The sequence below is a fragment of the Tamandua tetradactyla genome, chromosome 18 (genome assembly GCF_023851605.1).
Source record: "Tamandua tetradactyla isolate mTamTet1 chromosome 18, mTamTet1.pri, whole genome shotgun sequence".
In the NCBI taxonomy this organism is placed as follows: Eukaryota; Metazoa; Chordata; class Mammalia; order Pilosa; family Myrmecophagidae; genus Tamandua; species Tamandua tetradactyla.
Window position 1 is genome coordinate 57672612 of NC_135344.1, and position 20776 is coordinate 57693387.

At 37.2% G+C, this 20776-nt stretch overlaps 1 long non-coding RNA gene across 3 annotated transcripts in view; it reads left to right on the top strand.

Annotated features, from left to right (window-relative positions):
* The window catches only part of LOC143662220 (uncharacterized), a 425246-nt gene that overhangs the window by 247476 nt on the left and 156994 nt on the right, over positions 1 to 20776 (top strand). Inside the window, exons 3-5 of one of the 3 annotated variants that reach the window (XR_013165227.1) lie at positions 12922 to 13081; positions 13851 to 13918; positions 14724 to 14770. This is a non-coding gene — a long non-coding RNA (uncharacterized LOC143662220). Of the gene's footprint in view, positions 1 to 12921; positions 13082 to 13158; positions 13270 to 13850; positions 13919 to 14723; positions 14771 to 20776 lie in introns of those variants that run through there. The other 2 variants (XR_013165229.1, XR_013165228.1) reach the window with 2 other exon arrangements.

A 20776-nucleotide genomic window follows, 5' to 3' on the forward strand; every position in this document is an offset into this window, starting at 1 on the left:
AGTGGGGAATTGAAGTCTCCAACTATTATGGTAGATGTGTCTATTTCCCTTTTCAGTGATTGCAGTGTATGCCTTACGTACTTTGGGGCATTTTGATTCGGGGCATAAATATTTATGATTGTTATGTCTTCTTGTTGAATTGTTCCTTTTATTAGTAGATAATATCCTTCTTTGTCTCTTTTAACTGCTTTACATTTGAAGTCTTATTTGTTGAATATTAGTATAGCTACTCCTGCTCTTTTCTAGTTGTTATTTGCATGAAATATCTTTTCCCAACCTTTTACTTTCAACCTATGTTTATCTTTGGGTCTAAGATGTGTTTCCTGTAGACAGCATATAGAAGGATCCTGTTTTTTAATCCATTCTGCCAGTCTATGTCTTTTGATTGGGGAATTCAGTCCATTAACATTTAGTGTTATTACTGTTTGGGTAGTACTTTCCTCTACCATTTTGCCTTTTGTATTTTATATATCATATCTAATTTTCCTTCTTCTACACTCTTCTCCACACCTCTCCTGTTTTTTTTGTATCTGACTCTAGTGCTCCCTTTAGTATTTCTTGCAGAGCTGGTCTCTTGGTCACAAATTCTCTCAGTGACTTTTTGTCTGAAAATGTTTTAATTTCCCCCTCATTTTTTGAAGGACAATTTTACTGGATATAGAATTCTTGGTAGGCAGTTTTTCTCTTTTAGTAATTTAAATATATTATCCCACTGTCTTCTAGCTTCCATGGTTTCTGCTGAGAAATCTACACATAGTCTTATTGGGTTTCCCTTGTATGTGATGGATTGCTTTTCTCTTGCTGCTTTCAAGATCCTCTCTTTCTCTTTGACCTCTGACGTTCTGACTAGTAAGTACCTTGGAGAACGTCTATTTGGATCTATTCTCTTTGGGGTGCATTGCACTTCTTGTATCTGTAATTTTAGGTCTTTCATAAGAGTTGGGAAATTTTCAGTGATAATTTCTTCCATTAGTTTTTCTCCTCCTTTTCCCTTCTCTTCTCCTTCCAGGACACCCACAACACGTATATTTGTGCGCTTCATATTATCATTCAATTCTCTGAGCCCCTGCTCAAATTTTTCCATTCTTTTCCCTATAGTTTCTGTTTCTTTTTGGATTTCAGATGTTCCATCCTCCAGTTCACTAATTCTAGCCTCTGTCTCTTGAAATCTACCATTGTAGGTTTCCATTGTTTTTTCATCTCTTCTACTGTATCTTTCATTCCCGTAAGTTCTGTGATTTGTTTTTTCAGACTTTCCATTTCTTCTATTTGTTCATTCCTTTCCTTCTTCATGTCCTCCCTCAATTCATTGATTTGTTTTTTGATAAGGTTTTCCATTTCTGTTTGTATATTCAGAATTAGTTGTCTCAGCTCCTGTATCTCATTTGAACTATTGGTTTGTTCCTTTGATTGGGCCATATCTTCAATTTTCCTGGTGTGATTTGTTATTTTTTACTGGCATCTAGACGTTTAATTACCTTAATTAGTTTATTCTGGAGATTGCTTTCACTTATCTTACCTAGGGTTTTCTTACTAGCTGAGTTTGTTGTCTATCTGTTCTTTGACCTTCAGTTCAGCTTTTTCTGGGCCTCTAGCTTAAGTTTTGTTTAACAGAGGGTAATTTTTCAGTTCTTGCTTTCTTGTTTCTTGTCCTGCTTGTAAGGTGCCTTTTCCCTCCCCACCCTTAGGAGGATCTACATAGGTATTACAGACTCCAGTCGGGTTTTCCCGGACTAAACTGACCTCCTTTTGAGGGGAAGGAGTCACCTGCATCAGTTTTCCCTGAGGGTGAGATCCAGCAGTTTTAGAGACTTTCCTGTGAAGTCTCTGGGCTCTGTTTTTCTTATCCGGCCCAGTATGTGGCACTTGTCTGTCTGCGGGTCACACCAGCAGAAGATGTTGTGGCTTCTTTAACTTTGGAAGGCTCTCCCTGCTGGGGCTGTGGTGGAGACAGAGGAAAGGTTGTAGGCTGGTTTTAATGGCTTCAAATTGTGAAGCCCTGGGGTCTGAATTCCTTGAGAGAGGGATTCCATCTGAGTTGTGTTTCACCCCTCCTGTGGGGAAGGCTCAGGTGGGAGGCAGCTCTGAAAGCAGCCTGTTTCTGTGTATGCCTGGGGCAGTTGCAGCCTCTGTAATCCCACCGCTGAATCCAGAGGCAGCCAAGCCTCCTCAGAAACAGCCACAAAAGCCTCTGTTTCATCACCTTTCCTCTTTTTCGGTTAGCCCAATAGGCAACCTCTGCCTTGACCAGTTTTGCCTGAGCTGGGGGCCTATTTTTAGCAGTCAGAATTTGTTTATTAATGCCACTATTGGTGTTTGGTTGGACTCAGTCCCTGCTACTGTTAGAGTCTCTTTCCTTTCCCTCTGGGAAGCTGCCTGTGGGAGAGGGGTGCCAGATGCCGGCCGCTGCAGCTTGGGGAACTGCCGTGGCTTGGGGAACTGCCGCGGCTTGGGAGACTCGCAGCCTGTCCAGCTGGTCCAGACTGGGGTACGCTGTGTGTCCGGTCACTATCATGGCTCCGGGAGCTGTTCTGTACTGTTTCTGGTTATTTAGTAGTTGTTCTGGAGGACGAACTAAAACACACACTTACTAAGCCGCCATCTTGGCCCCTCTCCTAATGGGAAAATTTTGATAATGGATGGTGGTGATGGTAGCAAGACATTGCAAATATAATTACATCACTGAATTATATATTTGATTGTGCTTAAAAGGAAAAATGTTTAGGTTGTATATATGTTACTTGAACAAAACTTAAAAATACAAAAACAAAAATAAAACCCATAAGACCATTGAACATAAGCAGTAAACCCTAATGTAAACCATGAAACATAGTTAACAATTATGAAACAAAATATAAAATCATTAAAATTATGAAAATATACTTTAATCAATTGTAACAAATGTACCAAACTAATTGTTCGAGTTTGCTAAACTGCCAAAAGCAGCTATCATAAAATATGTCAGCTTTAACTATGGGAATTTATTAGCTTACAAGCTTACAGTTTCAAGGCTGAGAAAAATGCAAATCAAGGCATCATCAGGTGATACTTTCTATCGGAAGACTGGCTGCTCAGCAATCTTGGACTCTTCTGTCACATGGCACGGCACATGATGGCATCTTTGGTTTCTCCCTTCTCTTCTGGATTTTGTTGCTTTTAACTTCTTGCTTCCATAGTTTTCTCTCTGTCTGAATTTCTTGTTATTAAGAGGATAATTTCTTGTTATTAAGAGGATTAAGACCCACCCTGAATGAGAGGGATCACATCTTAAGATCCTGCTCACCAAAAGACCCTACTTACAATGGGTCCACACTCATTGGAATTGATTAAATGTAAGAACATACTTTCTGGGGTACATACAGCTTCAAGCCATCACAATAATGCAAAGTGTTAATAATAGGGTGGTATATGGGAATTCCGTATTTTATGCATGAATTTTCTGTAAACCTACAAGTTCTCTAATAAAATTGTTTTAAAGATTATATTGGTCACTTTGGATTTGTAGAAAGAGGTAGTGGGTCACAAAAGTGGAAGCCCTTGGAGGTTGTAAATGGGAGGATGTCTTAGTTGTTCAAGTTGCTATGGGAGAATGAATTATGGTGGGTTTGGGAGGCAAGAGTAGAAGCAGGGAGGCCTGTTCAGAGACTACTACAGCAATCAAAGCAAGAGAGCATACATGGGTTTGCCCTGGGGAGGAAACAGTGGAGGTGAATAAAGTGGACAGATAAGGAATATTCTTTAGAAAAGTCAACAGAACTGGCTGAAGAATTGGATGTGAGACATCGATAAGGACCTAGAGATTTTTATTTTAGCAATTTGGTTGAATGGTAGCATTTTATTGAGCTAAGGAAAACCCTATGACAGAGGCTCTTAACATTTGATGTCATTAACTTCGTGCCGTCATTACTAAGAGGGGCCCATTGTTTCCAGAAAAAATTTAACCAGGATCTTTAAAATTAATGGCATAGACAAAAAAAAAAAAAAAAGTTAAAAATGGGTGATAGGTATATGAAAGTTTTTGTGAATCTTTGAAAATATCCATAATAAAAAAGTTTTAAATAAATGTAATGCAATCATGTCTTTCTTTCAGCCAATAAGAATCTATTAGAGCAAAAAGGAGTCCTTTCCTGGGCTTTGAAATAAATACCTGCTAAGAAGCTTGCTTGAAGTATTCTGTGAGAAAGGTCCCTCCTTCAACCCCCCTGAGACACCCTCAAGGGTGAATGGCAGCTGTTGCTTAACAAGTTCACACACTGCATCCCAGCTCATGTCTGGAAGGGAAAAAATTAATAGCAGGGGAATTAAATGGCTACCAATTTGTGAGCACCCAGTCTAATACATTTATTGATTTTGGGTTCCAGTTTAGTGCTGGAGCTGTCTCTATCCATCAAACTTTCCATAAAAGGGGATAGATCATCATGGGGTGGGGGTGGGGTGGCTCCACAGCCTGGGCTTCAATTGGGAATGTGCAGATTGTGGGTTCAAACCCATACTCTATGCAGACTCTTGGGGGACCATGAGCAGCAATCTGTTAACTGCTTTAGTGTCCCTGATAAAGATAATACTGATAGCAAAGGTACAGCCTATCCGTGTTTTTATATAAAGGACAGATATTTAAGCCACAAAATCAAGGGATAAAACGATATCCCACCACTAACATTTTTTTTTTTTAATGCAATAAAATTTTCCTTTTGACTTTTAGATTACTTTGCATCTCAAAGGAGATTTGAGGATGGGCAAATAAGAGCTGGGATAATATATCTTCTCCCAAAATTTATTAATAAGACCTCAGGTAGCATCAGAATCCTTTGCACAGTAGCATGGGCAAAGGAATTTCCCAAGTATTTCTCCTAGTAAAATGATTATCTCTAATGAAAGGTTCTGACAGTGAGGGGTTCAGGAAATTATAATATTTAGAGGTAATTAGTAGAGATATATTTCTAAATGAAAGATAATGATTAAACATGCAATTTAAAACATTAATGCCATATTTTAGGGTTGAGAGTGTGACTAAAGCAGTCACTCTATTAAAATCTAGGTGGTCACCATAGAGTTACAAAAGTCAGCTAGAAAATAGTTCCATTTTGGTTTATCTCAATAGATTAGATTCCTTAAAAATTATGAGATTATGTCCTTTGTATCAAACTGGCTTTGTTGTGATACGCCTTTATTGTGATATACCAGGAACGTTTCTTATCCTTAGAGAACAGGTTTGTTTGGGGAAAAGTATTTGGCATGTGTATTACAAGTCTTTAAAATGTTTGTACTCTTTGACCCAGTCAGTACTTTAAGTAATTAAAGTCACAAAGACTTAAATATAAGGATGGTTAATGGAGTAAAACCAAAAAGTTTTTAAAGATTTCTACTAGAATACTTGTTTAAAAAGTTATGTTGTAAATACATGACAATAGTATATAGTGACTAGACGTGTTCTATGAGTATAATTAATTATTAATATGGGAAATTGTTTTCCTGTTATAATTATAGTAAGTAGCAAAAGAAAAATTTAAATGTTTGCATATTTATGTAGTGCTGCTCAATTACATAAAAAGAGAAATATGTGTTTATAATAAATGTTTACATGCACACAGATGATGTACACATACACATTCAGAAAAAAAGACGAAGGAAATATGTCAGAGTTATCGTAGTCATCCTTGGATCGCAAAATTATGGGTGTAATTTTTCTGTGCTCCCATTTGTGGGGAAAGAACATGTGCTACTTTTACAAAAAATATTATTATTAATTTTGAAAACACCATTAACAACATGATGACAATGTAAAGTCAAGCTTTGGCTGCAATTACCTCAAACTTGCACGTCTATCATGTGTACCTTTGTATATATACACGTTTTTATTTTTAATGTCAGAATTTAGCAAGACAGATTGGAGCTCAGTCTCTGCAAAGTGAGTTCTATTTGCTCAAGAAGAATATTCCTTGTTTATACTGCAGGCAAAACAACTAGTTTTTTTTTTTAAACCTCAGGTCTATTGCGAAAATGAGCCATCTGTGGTAGCCATGGTGTTTTTCCCAGCTTAGTAGCACCTTTCATATGGAACTCTTGGGCTTTTCCAGGCCCTTCTGATAGCTGCAGAATGATTATGTACCTTTTTTTTTTTTTTTTTTTGTGGTAAACTGGTATCAGTTTGTGTACTGAGAAACCTTGCCTTTGTATATACTGTGGGGAATGAAAAATGAAAGTAAGGTGACCCCTGTGGTTTGTCTTACAGCATGCCAGAATGTACAATCATCTCTGCCGAGTAATGGTTGGTTATGGTAAAATTGTCCTGTGTCAACTTCATCACTTCGGGGAATGTGTGAAATATCCTCCTCATCACCGTTTTCTGGAAATATAGGAGTGTCAGGCACATAGTAGGTATTCAGGACACATTTTATTTTAGCAAATGAAAGATGAAGGCACATGAAGTTAATTTCTACCTATGTGTCACTAGAGGACCCAACTTTTCACCTCCGTACTTGCATTGGTAAGAAGCAATGAAGATCCATCTGCTCAAGAGAGAGAGGTGGGGAACCAGCAAACTTACAACCCACGGGCAGGCACATGGTTATATCCTAAGTATTTTAAGCAACTTGGTGATTATCGTTTCCTCCCATTCTAGGGAGGTAAACATTTGCAGTCATTGGTGTTGTTTTATTAATATCCTATCTTCATAGTTAGCCTGATTAGACTGACTCCTTGTAAAAGGTATGATGGGAGAATTGCCACAGAGATGATTAATTTTATTTGTCCACTTGGCTAAATTATGGTATTCAGCTTTTTTTGTCAAATGTTGGCCTAGAAGTTGCTGTAGAGGTATTTCATTGATGGAATTAGCATCTAAACTTAGTTGACATTAAGTAGATTACCTTGCATAATGTGGGTAGACTTCACTCAATCAATTGAAAGTCTTAAGATAACAAATAACTGAGATTTCCAGGGAAAGAAGAAATTCTATCTCAAGACTACACCCCCAACTCCCCTCTGAGTTTCCAACCTGCCGGCCTGCCCAACAGATCTCAGATTTTCCAGCCCCCAGGGTCATATCAGCCATTCCTTAAAATCTCTCTCTCCCACCCTCCCTCTCTCACTCTCACCCGCACATACCCACACATCCCTGTTGGTTCCATTTTACTCTGGAAAACCCTGACAGATATATCTACTAACTGTAGTAGGAAAGAAGCTTCATGCAAATTTTATGGCAAAGCAGATTACAAACACACTTCCAACGAAAACCCAGAAGCTTCTCTTGGTACAGCCATTGTACTGATGCTGTGTTTCCCTGCTCCCCTGCATTTTAGAGTTTTTTGAATATTGTCAGCTTTCTCTTAGATGGAAGAGAGTTGAGAGTAACCTACCCATTTTCCTTGGCTCATCATTGTCACTCTGTACACAGTCCAGGAATTAAAATGGCAGGTCACTCAGCACCATGTTTTCCTCCTCCAGGGCAGCTGTGGGAGCACATAAGGTGGTCTGAAACGTAAACCTGTCTCCTTTGCTAGCCCAGCACTTTCTATGACAGTGAAAATATATCTTTGACAACCCACAACAGCCTCCCTTCTGGGCCTTCTTTGCCTAAACTTAATATTTCCTGTATTAACTCTTTTAACAATCATCACCAGGAAGGTTGAATGCTAAAGAATTCAAAGTCAATTAAGACTCCGCCAGGAAATCAAAAACTTCTGTTAAGCTGTAAAGTGCTCTGGGATGAATCGGTGTCACCTGATAATATTGTACCAGGGATGTATTGTAAAGCCTGATATTCAAGGCCAAGTGTCTCTCTTCACAAAAGCTACAATCCCCTGACCACATGGAGTATATCAGTGCTAGAAGAATAGAAATAATGAGTGTTTGTACAGTTTCAATGATAGTTCTCTTCTCTAATATTGATGAAAGAAGATTCTTCATCCTTGTGATCACTTTTACTGCTATTAGAAAAAGATTCTGTAGTAACAGGGGGAAGGCAGGAAAACCCTGTGGTTGGTGGTAAGTGTCTAATAGCTGTGTTCCTTTCATTTTTTTTTAAAAAGTTAATTGCGAGCTTAGTAGCTACAGATTAAAGTACTACAGGGTCTCAGACTGTTAGTGCTGGGGGACCCACAGTGGCTAAATGCAAGGACAACATCTTGTTGGGCAGTCAGAATACTTATGTCCCAAGTAACAGGAAAACATTTTACTTTTAAATCAATAGGTAAGCAGAACCAAGAAATTTTCACAGGAAAAGAAATTACCATCAGAATGCCTAAGAAGCCATACAGGTTAAGCTGAAACAAACAAGGACCCAGTTTGCATGCATGTCCCTATCCTAGAAAGTTTCAGAAAAGAAAAGTTGAAGGGCACCGATGAGGCAGGTAACTCAATTCTGATTATTCCTGGATTTAGGAAAATGTACACAGGTAATGCCTGGAGAAAATGAACTTCAGTTTCAAAAAGGAGAGTTAGCAATTGTTCCTTCATTAATTGTTAATCGTGGCTTTTGTGTGTGTTTTTTTTAATTTTAGCATGATGTTTGGAAGTAGTATTTCCAGTTTCCCTCCATATATTAGACTGGAAAATATTAGACACAGATTAAGATCTGAGAGGCTGCAATTGCTAACTGTTTGTCCGTGCTTCCTGTGCTGAGGTTCTGGAGTTGGCTGTTTTAGGTGGGGCCTGCTTTTCCTTTAATGCACCAGACCTCATTTTTATTCCCACTTCTGGGAAGGACTCTTTATTCACATGAAACTTTGCTGGGCTTTGTTAATGGGGCGAACATGTTGGTTGGGGCTAGCAGGTAATTTTAGCAGCTTATAGCTTAATTGCATTGCCAGGTATACTGAACTGTATTAAGTGGTCAGTTTGCTGTGTGCTTACTCTGTATATAGAGAGAATATACTGCAGAAATACCTACCTACTCTCAACGCAGCATGCAAGCTGTTAGCAATCTTCTTTACATTACCTGAGGCCCACTCCATCACCCCTTCCACTTAATATGATAGATTGCAGCACGTAATATAGAAAAATGTAGTGCGTGTGGCATATAAACTCACAGTGCATATCGGATTTAATATATAATACACAGAAGCCACTCTATAATACATAGTCAAAAAGGCTGCAAGCTGCTATATTGATGCTATGCCCAGTTCAGGAGAATAAGGCAGACTTCCATTGCCAGAAAAAGAGCACAGTATTCAATTTCTCATCCAGTAGAGTATAAATAAAACATGGTGTACGGTAATACCAAACTGCATGAAATGATTTCCCTTAGTACATAAACTTATAGCACCCCAGTCTTTGCTTCAAGTTGAATTTTCCCAATTCTCTCAGATGGCAATAGGGAATTAGATGACCTTCTACAGCATGAACTTCCCACTTAACAGATTCCAGGGCTCTGCTGGGCCTCACACTAATGGACAGCCATTAACCATCTTGGAGCTTCCTAGAATTCCCTGGAGCTTTGCAAGCTGAGTTCCTGGATGTCTCCAGAGTCAGAAGTTGACAGGCAGCTGTCAGTCAATTGGAAATTTCTTAAAGCTATACCCTGTAGCAAATAAAAGTGCCTTGTGTTCATAATGAGAAAAGATTATTGTACCAACATGAATATGATTTAACTAAAACATTAGCCCAATAAAAATGTAGTCTTCAAGTCTAGTTATCTCTTCTTATTTATGGAGTGCTATTGATTAATTTTGCTTCTGTGTTCATGAGGATGGTCAGGCAATTCTGCTTTTATAATTATACTTTGAAATGGGTAGGTGTGCAATTTTGTGGAAATTAGGCAACCAAAGAAAATATATTCTAAAGAAAAATTTAAAATACATTAATATGAATGCTTTCTTGGGGATATGTGGTCTAATAGGACAAAAATAGGATTTGATGCCAGAAACTTGTAAGATTAGCTTTAGCTTTATTCTTCCTTCAAAACTTACTTCATTATCCCCTTAGTAATAAACGTGGATGGCAAACTTATGCCTATTCTACGTAATCCATTGGTTAAAGTCTGGGTGAAAATATGGAAGTTATTTTAGGGGGAGTAGTCACGAGTGCTTTAGTTAGGGCTTATACAGAGTTGAAAGTCAATATTCTTTTGAAAACAGCTCTCAAGCTGATTCAAAACTGAGGTATTATTACCTTCAATAAATATAATTGTTTGCACTTTAATGAGGGGATATAATGTCCCAAAACTAGTGGTATTGACTGAATTGTGATTTATTGCTCTAAAACTTTGCCATTAGGAAAGGAAATCTTATAAAACCTTTTAGGTTTACCTAACTTTCTTTTGATTGTGCAGTTATGTCTAAGAGGGAATTTTGAGTAGTCACTGCTATAACTCTTTAATCTAGGTAGAGTACAGTGTTTTCACTTTTCATATCACAAACCATTTGTGATTCTCAATTCTAAAATATAGGAAATAGAAATCAAATGGGAAGAAAGGACTAAGAACTGTCCTCCCAAATCTGGGACCTTTACCAGTTGAGCAGATAAAGGACATAATTGAATACTGAACTTTTGATCCTTTTTCCTGAATATCCCTTACTCAGATTCCACAAATGTTAACTTTATACTACATTTGCTTTCTCATTTTCCCTCTCTTGATCTCAATTATTCTTTCTATATGTAAATTATATATTCATATATAATCTAGTACATAAACATTATTATGTATTTAGATGTATAAAATATGTATCTATATACATATTGTTATTTTTCTGATTCATTTGACAGTAAATTATAGATGTGATGGGGCCTTACTCTTAAATACTTTTGTATGCATAGAGCACAAGAGCATAGATTCTTAAATAACCACAGGAGGGTTATCAGAATCTCTTAGATAGGGTGGTACGATGGTGGCTCAGTGGCAGAATTCTCACCTGTCATGCTGGAGAGTCGGGTTTGATTCCTGGTGCCTGCCTGTGCAAAAAGAAAAAGAAAAAAAGTCTCTTAGATAACTACAGTACATTTACCAAAATCAAGAAATTAGCATTAATAAGATGTTATTGTCTCTAGCCTACAGACCTTATTCAATTTTTTCTAACTGTCCTAATAAAAATATCTTTATAGCAAAAGAGAGGAAAAAAATTCTGGTTCGGAATCCAATTGATGATCACACATTGCATTAAGTTATCGTGTCCCTATGTACTCACTTTTAATCTAGAAGAGTTCCTTACTTTTTATTTATCTTTCATGACCTTGACACTTCTGTAGAATGTTCCTCAATGTGGGTTTTTCGAATTTTTCCTTATCATTAGCCGAATGCCTCTTCTGTAGGTTTGGAGCAAGTCCCTGTCTCTCTCAGAGCGGGACATTGTCAGGGCCCAATGTAGAAAAGTGTTAAAATCAGAGCACGAACAGATCAAGCCACAATGTAAAGTAGAAATCCACAGAATTATCTTCACAATTGGGTTTGAGGTAGTTCCTGCCACATACAGCCCCCACCTCCCAAAGCACTGCACTGAATTTAGTATTCTGTCAAGACAATAAGCAGTAAAGACAGAGCTTCAGAGCAGGGTACCTGCATTTAGAATTTGGTATGGAAATGCATAACTCACAAATGAAGGGCAACGCCTATGTGCTTTTGGTTTCTTGCATCACCTTTTATTATCTTAAGACTGAAAAGTTAATAACCCAGTGTGTAATCATGCCATTATCAGTTTACATTGTAGTAAAGCCCATTCAAATGATGATTACATATGTTAATGAGTGTCGTTATAATGCACTACACAGTACATTACCTTCAATAAATATAATTGTTTATGCACTTTAATGAGGGGATATAATGCCCCAAAACTAATGGTATTGACTGAATTGTGATTTATTGCTCTAAAACTTTGCCATTAGGAAAGAAAATCTTAAAAAAAACCTTTTATGTTTACCTAACTTTCTTTTGCCCCCTAAAACCTGCCACTCATCACTCCCTCCCCCTGTTTACAAGAAGAAAATAGCTCCAAGACACTTCCACAGTGTTCCCTGTCAGTGCTTTTCTTAACCTGAAGAACCAGGAGGTGGGTTCATTTAAAGGGTTTAATGAAGATCATTATGTTTACCCCTTAGTAAGGTTTAATGCATTATCTGGCAACAAAAGTGATGCCACGTCAGAATTTTGGCTTCAAATCAAACAACAAGGAATAAAAACATTGTTTGTTAAACTACAAGCTAGGAATAGAAATAAGGCTGGGACAGCATTTGGCTCAGGGTCCTGCAACAGGCCAAGGAGTAGACAGGGCATGGTTAAGTCATCTGTGACTGTACAGTGCCCCAGCTGAACCCAAAGACAGGGGTGAACCCCACGTGGCCAATTCTAATTCTAAGAGTTCCTTCCCCGCCTTTCTTTTTATAAGGAGAATTTTAGTCTCATCTGGACCTTGAAGCTGAACAATCCTCATTATCTGATAAATAAACATTTTTAAAAACATGGTTACTACATATGATACTCCAATTTTCAAATTAATGTAGGCACGAAAAAGAAAGACTAGAATCTCCAACTGGGCTTCTGACTGCATACATATCAGTTTTAGTAGTCTTCATGTTTTTTGTTTTTTAAAAAATTTTATTTAATTAATTAATTAATTAATTAATTATTTATTTGCATGGGCAGGGACCGGGAATTGAACCTGGGTCTCAGGCATGGCAGGTGAGAACTCTGCCTGCTGAGCAACCTTGGCCCAGTCTCCATGTTTTTAAGCAGGCAGACATCCTGTAGCTAATGTCCTCGGCAAAGAGTTCATAAATAAGAGTTAGGAATTACTGGTTAATATGTACAAATGCTGAAGTCTTAGCTTTTATTCTGACCCTGAATCATAACTCTCTTATCTGCATTGTAACTGCAATTCCTTTTTCTCCACCCAAGGAGATCATGTTCATTTGGACGATTATCTGTTCTCTGGTTTTAGTGTGCATATTAACCAGCTGATTTTTTTTTTACTATCTGCTTCTTACCCACAGAGTGTGCATCTGAACCATAATTGGGGTGCAATCCATCACTCTCTGTTATCACACCATTCACCCTATGGATGACACAGACGTGACTTTCCACTGAAGAGCAAGCTTGCAAGAGGAACTTTCCTGGTAAATCACTGGAAATGGGGTTCTGTCACCTTTGCAGGTAAATTTGCATAGAAAGTCTCCTGTTTGGTTTTGGGTTTTTATCTTTCTTTTTTTTTTTTTTTTTCCATTTCCTAGTATACTACCTAAAAGGATCTCCAGGAGCCTTTTTGAAAAAATAAAACTTCACAACTTAAAGGAGGTGATTAATTCATCTAGATACTCTAAATGCCCAGTAGAAATGACAACAGGAGAGCTGTACTGGCATCTTTAAAGGACTTTTTTTGAACAATAGCAGTTTCTTAAAACAGATTCCCAGGGTGGAAGGTAATCACTTGAGAAACTTTCCAAGGTTTACAGTGGTGTTCCAAGTAGTTTGAAAGTCAGTAGTTTTGAAAAAAAAAAAAAGTTGACATTGAAATGCAATTTGTGGTAAGATCTAATTAATTTTTTTGCTCCTAAGAATAATTTATTATTTACACTTCTTATTATATATGTATTTTAGCTTCATTAGTCTGCAATGCTGGAAAAAATTATACCTTCAAGTCCTATTTATCAAATTAATGGTGCAATTTCATAGTGACACATTCCACATTCATTAAACCAAGTACAGTAAAAATGCATTTAAATTAGATTAGTGTGATGTAATAAAGATTCCAGTGTAGGGGATGATATTCTAGCTGAAGAGAACACCCAGACTGAGTTGAAAGCAACTTTGAGATAATGCTTCAAAATTGATTTTGGCATTGGTTTAAGTGAAAGAATAAGCGATGATGACTGTCTACCCTAACTGCCTCTGCTAAGCTATTGTTGTGCTTTATTATGACAAGGGGGGAAAAAGGACTCAAAGATGGTGTGTGATCCTCCAGCAGGAAACTCAAACTTTGCTCAGCCAAAGGTAATGGTTATAAATTGTCTGAAGTTTCTAAACTCTGTTAGATGTTTACGTGATATATACAGGCACTGCTTTCACCATCATCATTAGTTAGCTCATGTTTATAAGATGATTCAAACACCATGTAACCACCAGGTGTTATTTTCTATTCATGCTATCTTACTGCAAAGATTAAGAAAGGACTACTCTAATTGTAACCTGTAATACCTCCCAAACTGAGCATGTTACATATCTGTGTTAAATGTGGTGGTATCCAAGTTCCCTTTTAAATACACATAATACAAACACTTAAGTAATAATTTTTTTTAAAATGTGTGTAGCTTATATATATCCTGTGCCATTATATTGCAAGACCCCAACCACCTTTGTCCTGAATTTAACAAAGCACCTAATGCAAATTAGTACTTAATAAACACTTTGAACATGAGGGCAGTTCTTGGGGATTAAGTGAGAAAATATATGTGGAAGCCCCTGGCATATAAAAGGCATTTAAAATGCCAGCTAAATCGAAATCTGCATCCAGAGGACAAAGATGCCTCTGTACAGAAGCCCTGGTGCATCTACTGAGATGGAGACAATGGGTTTGGGGGGCAGGCGTGAAAGTCTTTCGGCCGTTTTTTTTTTTAATAGGGTTGTGTCTTTAACTGTTGAATTTTGAGAGTTTCTTATATATTTTGGATATGTCATTTGTCATATCTGTGCTTTGCAAATATTTTCTCCCAGTCTGTAGCTTGTCTTATTACTCTCTTAACATTAACTTTCAGAGATCAAAAGTTTTGGGATTTATGATTTTTTTTTTCCTCTATAGATTGTGCCTTTGGTGTCATGCCTAAAGAACTCTTGCCTAATCCCAAGGTGGGAAAGTTTCCTCCTATATTTTCTTCCAGAAGTCTTATAGCTTTATGTTTTACATTATATCCACGATCCATTTTGAGTTAATTTTTGAAAAAGATGCAAGGTTTAGGTTGAAATTAATTTTTTTGCCTCAGAATGTACAACCGTCCTTTCTGACTGTTAACAGTGCTTCAGTGGCATTGTTTTGGAGCTGATACATAAGAGAATGGAGCAAAGAGAGGAAAGAAAAATGAACAACAAAAAATGGGGGGCTTCTGCACGATCTTGGAACATTAGGAATTAGTTCCCCTTTGTACTTCTTGAGTTAAAACTAGAAGGCTCCTTCTGGTCCTCTCTCCCTTTGTGATCAGTGCTCATTCCTGGGTTTCCAGGCCAAAGGTTACCAGGAAGGAATAAATGGCAAATTTACCACTAGTCTAATGTAACTTCAAATTCTTGTATTCTTTCCTGATTAGCCTCATGCTGTATGCTTTTCAGGGACGTCAAATATCTGTTCCATGCATTCAGCCCAGGCTTCATAGTTGTACTCAGCAGAATTGATGGATTTATTGTGCTTATTCTGTCTTGCCCAGAACTCTCCCATAGTTTTATATTGTCATTCTCTGGAACATTTATATCTTTATCTCCCACTCTCTTCCCCACCTCCTTGCCCCCAAAACGTGTCATTATTAATTCAGGTAGAGTTGTTCCAGTTATTTAATTTTATCTGAGAGATTGATATTTCCTCATGAGAAATTAGGTCTTTTGATCCATTATTTTATTTATCATCTCTGACCCATAAATAAAATAATACTTACGTGTTGTTTTAGGTTTGCAAGCCTCATGGCCAATGTTATCTCTAATGAATAGGATGAGGAACTGTAGTAGGTAAACAGCAGTCAACTTGTCAGCATGGAGCACTTAAATCTTTAGCAAACACATTCCTGTAGCTCTCATCACAATTAACGTGCAATTGGATTCTTTTTTTTTTTACGTTTATAGACTTTAATAATACAAACAGACAATATACCCTGTGATGATTTAAAGCTGTATGTACCCCAGAAAAGATCATTTTCTTAAAGCTAATCCATTCCTGTGGGTGTGAACCCATTGTCAGTGGGTTCTTTTGATGAGTTGGAGTTTTTAAATGCAATTTTTATTGGGCAGAATTCTTACCTGCCATGCTAGAGACCCAGGTTTGATTCTCAGAGTCTGCCCATGCAAAAGATAAAAAAAAGACTAAATGTAATTTTATTGAGATATATTTTAATATACTATATGATTTTCCAAATTGTACAATCATTGGTTCACAAAAATAAAAATAACAAAGTAAGAAAGAATGCCCCATCCATCCCGTACCCCCCCCATTATTTGTTTAATTTTTATCTTTTTTTTTTCTTATTCATCTGCTCATACACTGGGTTAAGGGAGTGTCAGTCATAAGGTTTCCACAATCACATGGTTACCCTTTAAAGCTTTATAGTTATGCAATCATCTTCAAAAATTAAGACTATTGGATTACAGTTCAATAGTTTCAAGTATTTCCCTATAGCTACTCCAATACACTAAAAGCTGAAAAAGGATATCTATATACTGCATAAGAATAACCTCCAGAATGACCTCTTGACTCTATTTGAAATCTATTAGCTACTGAATCTTTATTTTGTTTCATTTCTCTTCCCTGTTTTGGTATAGAAGTCTTTCTCAATCCCATGATGCCAGGGCCAAGCTCATCCCCAGGATTCATGTCCCAAGTTGCCAGGGAGATTCAGCTCCCTTGGAGTCATGTCTCATGTAGGCGGGGAGAGCAGTGAGTTCACCTGATGAGTTAGCTTAGAGAGAGAAAGAGAGGCCACATCTGGGCAACAAAAGAGGTTCTCTGGGTGTGGCTATTAGACATAATCCTAAATAGGCTTTGCCTGTCCTTTGCAGAAATAGGTTTCATTAGGGCAAGCCCCAGGATCAAGGTCCTGGCCCATCAAGTTGGCAGTCCTCAATGCTTGCAAGAATATCAGGTCTTCCCCAGGTGGGGAATTTTATTATTTCCACCTTTTTCCCAAGTCCTCAAGGGAATTTTGCAAATACTTTTTTATCTTCTGCTTAGATTACTCTGGGATATATTGAGACATCGCACCAACCTGTGCAAACCAGGAAGATCTCACTTCCTGTTCAAGGTTCCATGTAATTACGGTGTTCAAATAAGCTGACCATACAAGTTAGATTAGATAGTGTGCTACTGAAAATACAAATTTTGCACCAAAAAAATCTCTTCCTTTGGTCTCACACAGAAGTTGAAGTCTTAATATACAGTCAATAACATCCTTTATCCTTTAGTCTGATTTACCTTATTCCTACCCAGATCAGCTTCATTCATATCTTACAATACTATCTAATGGTAGCACATTATTAGCACAATATGAATGTAACAAAGACAATATACCAGTTCTTCTGAGTATATACTTAGTAATGGGATTGCAGGATCATATGGCAACCTATACTTAGTCTCCTGTGGAATGGCCACACTGCCCTACAGAGGGGCTCTACTTCCATACCAACAGTGACTGGGTACATCTCTCTCTCCACATTTTCTCCAACACTTGTACCTCTCTGTTCATTTTTAAACAGTTATATTACACACCATACAATCCAACCATGAAGTAAGAAATCAGTGGTTCCCAGTATAATCACATAGCCATGCTTTCACCACCATAATCTATATGAGGACATAGGCATTTCTTCTGCAAGGAATCCTATACTCTTTCCCCATGTCCCCCATTGACTGACATTTAGCTTTTGCACATTGCTTCTGTTACATTCAATGGAAGCATATTACAATATTATTGGTAACTATAGACCCTAGTTTGTATGATTGTATTTTCCCCATATACCATACCATTTTCAGCACCTTGCAATGTTGACATTCATTTGTTCTCAATCACACAATAACATTCTTATATTTGTACATTTAATCATCATCACTGTCTGCTCTAGGCATCGCTAAGTTTTGCCATCCCAGTCCTTATCCTCTGTCTTTCCTTCTGGTGTTATACATGCCCCCAACCCTCCTCCCTCAGCCATGTTAACATTCATCTTCATTCAGTGTACTTACAATGCTGTGCTACCATTAGGTAGTATTATGCTATCCATTTTTTGATCTTTACAATCAGTCCTGTTGAACATTCTGTACTCCTTCAGCATCAAATGCCCAATATCTATCCTTTTTCTATCTCCTCATAACCTGTGTTCTCAACCTTAATGCTCAAAGTTCACTCATTAATGTTAGTTCATATTAGTGAGAAACATACAGTATTTGTTCTTTTGTTTCTCACTAATTTCACCCAGCATACTGTCCTCAAGATTCAGCCATGCTGTAACAGGCTTCATGGCTTTGTTCTGTCTTACAGCTGTGTAATATTCCATTGGATGTATATACTACAGCTTGTTTAGCCTCTCCTCCGTTGATGGATCTTTGGGCTGTTTCTATCTCTTGGCCATCATGAATAATGCCACTGTAAACATTGGAGTGCAAATGTCTGTTTGTGTCCTTCACTTCTGAATACATACCTAGTAACAGGATTGATGTATTTTTTTTTTTTTTTTTTTTTTTTTTTTTTTTTTTTTTTTTTAAAGAGAGGGAGGAAAGGAAGGAAAGACAGAGAAGGAAGGAAGGATGAAAGGAAGGGAAACATTTTTAAACATTTTCTTGTTTTATTATATTTTGTTTGTTTTGTTTGTTTTTTACATGGGCTGGGGCCGGGAATCGAACCGGGGTCCTCCGGCACGGCAGGCAAGCACTCTTGCCCGCTGAGCCACCGCGGCCCGCCCGGATTGATGTATTTTATGGCAATTCTGTACTTAGCTTACCGAGGAACCTCCAAACTGCCTTCCAGAGCAGTCACATCATTCTGCATTCCCATCAACAGTGAATGAGTGTGCCTCTTTCTCCACATCCTCTCCAGCATTTGTAGTTTCTTTTTTTTTTTTTTTTTCACAATGGCCATTCTAGTACGTGTAAGATGATACCTCATTGTGGTTTTGATTTGTATCTCACTAGTAGCCAATGAAGTTGAGCATCTTTTCATTTGTTTTTTGTTTGTTTATTTGTTTGTTTTTGCATAGGCAGGTACCTGGAATTGAACCTGAGTCTCCAGCATGGCAGGTGAGAACTCTGCCTGTTGAGCCACCATGGCCTGCCCTCATTTGTTTTTGAGCCATTTGTATTTCCGCTTATGAAAAATGTCTGCCTATGTCTTTGTTTTTTGGTGAGGGGGTGAGGTGGTACATGGTCCTGAAATTGAACCCAGGTCTCCTGCATGGAAGGTGAGCATTCTACCACTGAACCATCTGTGCACCCTGTCCATGTCATTTGCCCATTTTTAAATGGGTTGTTTTGTTGTTGAGTTATATAAATTCTTTATATATTCTGCATAGCAAACCCTTATCTGATATATGGTTTCCAAATATTGTCTTCGATTGTATAGGCTGCCTTTTTACCTTCCTGACAAAGTTCTTTGCTGCACAAAAGTATTTACTTTTGAGGAGATCCCATTTATCCATTTCTTTTTTCCTTGCTCACACTTTGGGTGTAAGGTCTAGGAAACCACTTCCTATCACAAGATCTATAAGATATTTTCCTATGTTTTATTCTAACAGTTTTACAGTTTTAGCTCTAATGTTTAGGTCTTTGATCTATTTTGAGTTAATTTTTGGATAGAATGTGAGATATGGATCCTCTTTTATTCTTTTGGATATGGATATTTAGTTCTCTAAACACCATTTATTGAAGATATTGTTCTGTTCCGGTTGAGTTGCCTTGACTGCCTCATCAAAGATCAATTATCCACAGATGAAAGGGTCTATTTCTGAACATTCAGTTTGATTCCATTGGTCAGTATATCTATCTTTATGTTAGTAAAGTGCTGTTTTGACCACTGTAGCTTTGTATTATGCTTTAAAGTCAGGTAGTGTGATATTTCCTACTTCATTTTTCTTTCTTAAGATATTCCTAGCTATTAGGGGCACTGTACACTTCCAAACAAATTTAGTTAGTGGTTTTTTTCTATTTCTGCAAATGAAGTTGTTAGGATTTTAATTGGTATAGTATTGCATCTATAAATCAATTTGGGTAGAATTGACATTATAACTATATTTGGTTTTCCAATCCATGAACACTGTAAGTCCCTCCATACATTTAGATCTTCTTTGATTTCTTTTAGCAATTTCTTATCATTTTCTGTGTAAAGATCTTTCTGACCTTGGTTAAATGTATTCTTAAATATTTGATTCTTCTGGTTGCTACTGTAAATGTAATATTTTTCTTGATTTCCTTCTCAGATTGCTCATTACTAGTGTACAGAAACACTATTGATTTTTTGGTGTTGATCTTGCTCACTTCCACTTTACTGAACTCATTTATTAGTTCTAGTAGCTTTGCTGTGGATTTTTTTGAGATTTTCTACATATAGTATCATGTCACTGCAAACAGTGAAGTTTTACTTCTTTCCAATTTGCATAACTTAATGGTTTTTTTTGTTTGCTTGTTTGCTTTGTCTAATTGCCCTACCTAGGACTTTCAGCACATTGTAGAATAACAGTGGTGACTGTGGATGGCCTTGTATTGTCCTGATCTTAGAGGGAAAGCTTTCAGCCTTTCCCCATGGAAGATGATGTTAGCTATGAGTTTTTCATATATTTCCTCTGTCACATTGAGGAAATTTCTTTCTATTTCTGACCTTTGAAGTGTTTTCATCAAGAAAGGATGTTGAATTTTGTCAAATGTCTTTTCTGCATCAATCAAGATAATCATGTGATTTCTCCATTTTGATTTATTGATGTGGTATATTACATTATTTGATTTTCCTGTGTTGAACCAGTCTTGCATACATGGACTAAATCCCACTTGGTCATGGTGTATAATTCTTTTAATGTGCTGTTGGATTTGATTTGTGAGGTTTTTTGTTGAGGATTTTTGCATCTACATTCATTAGAGATATTAAATTGTAATTTTCTTTTCTTATAGTATCTTTG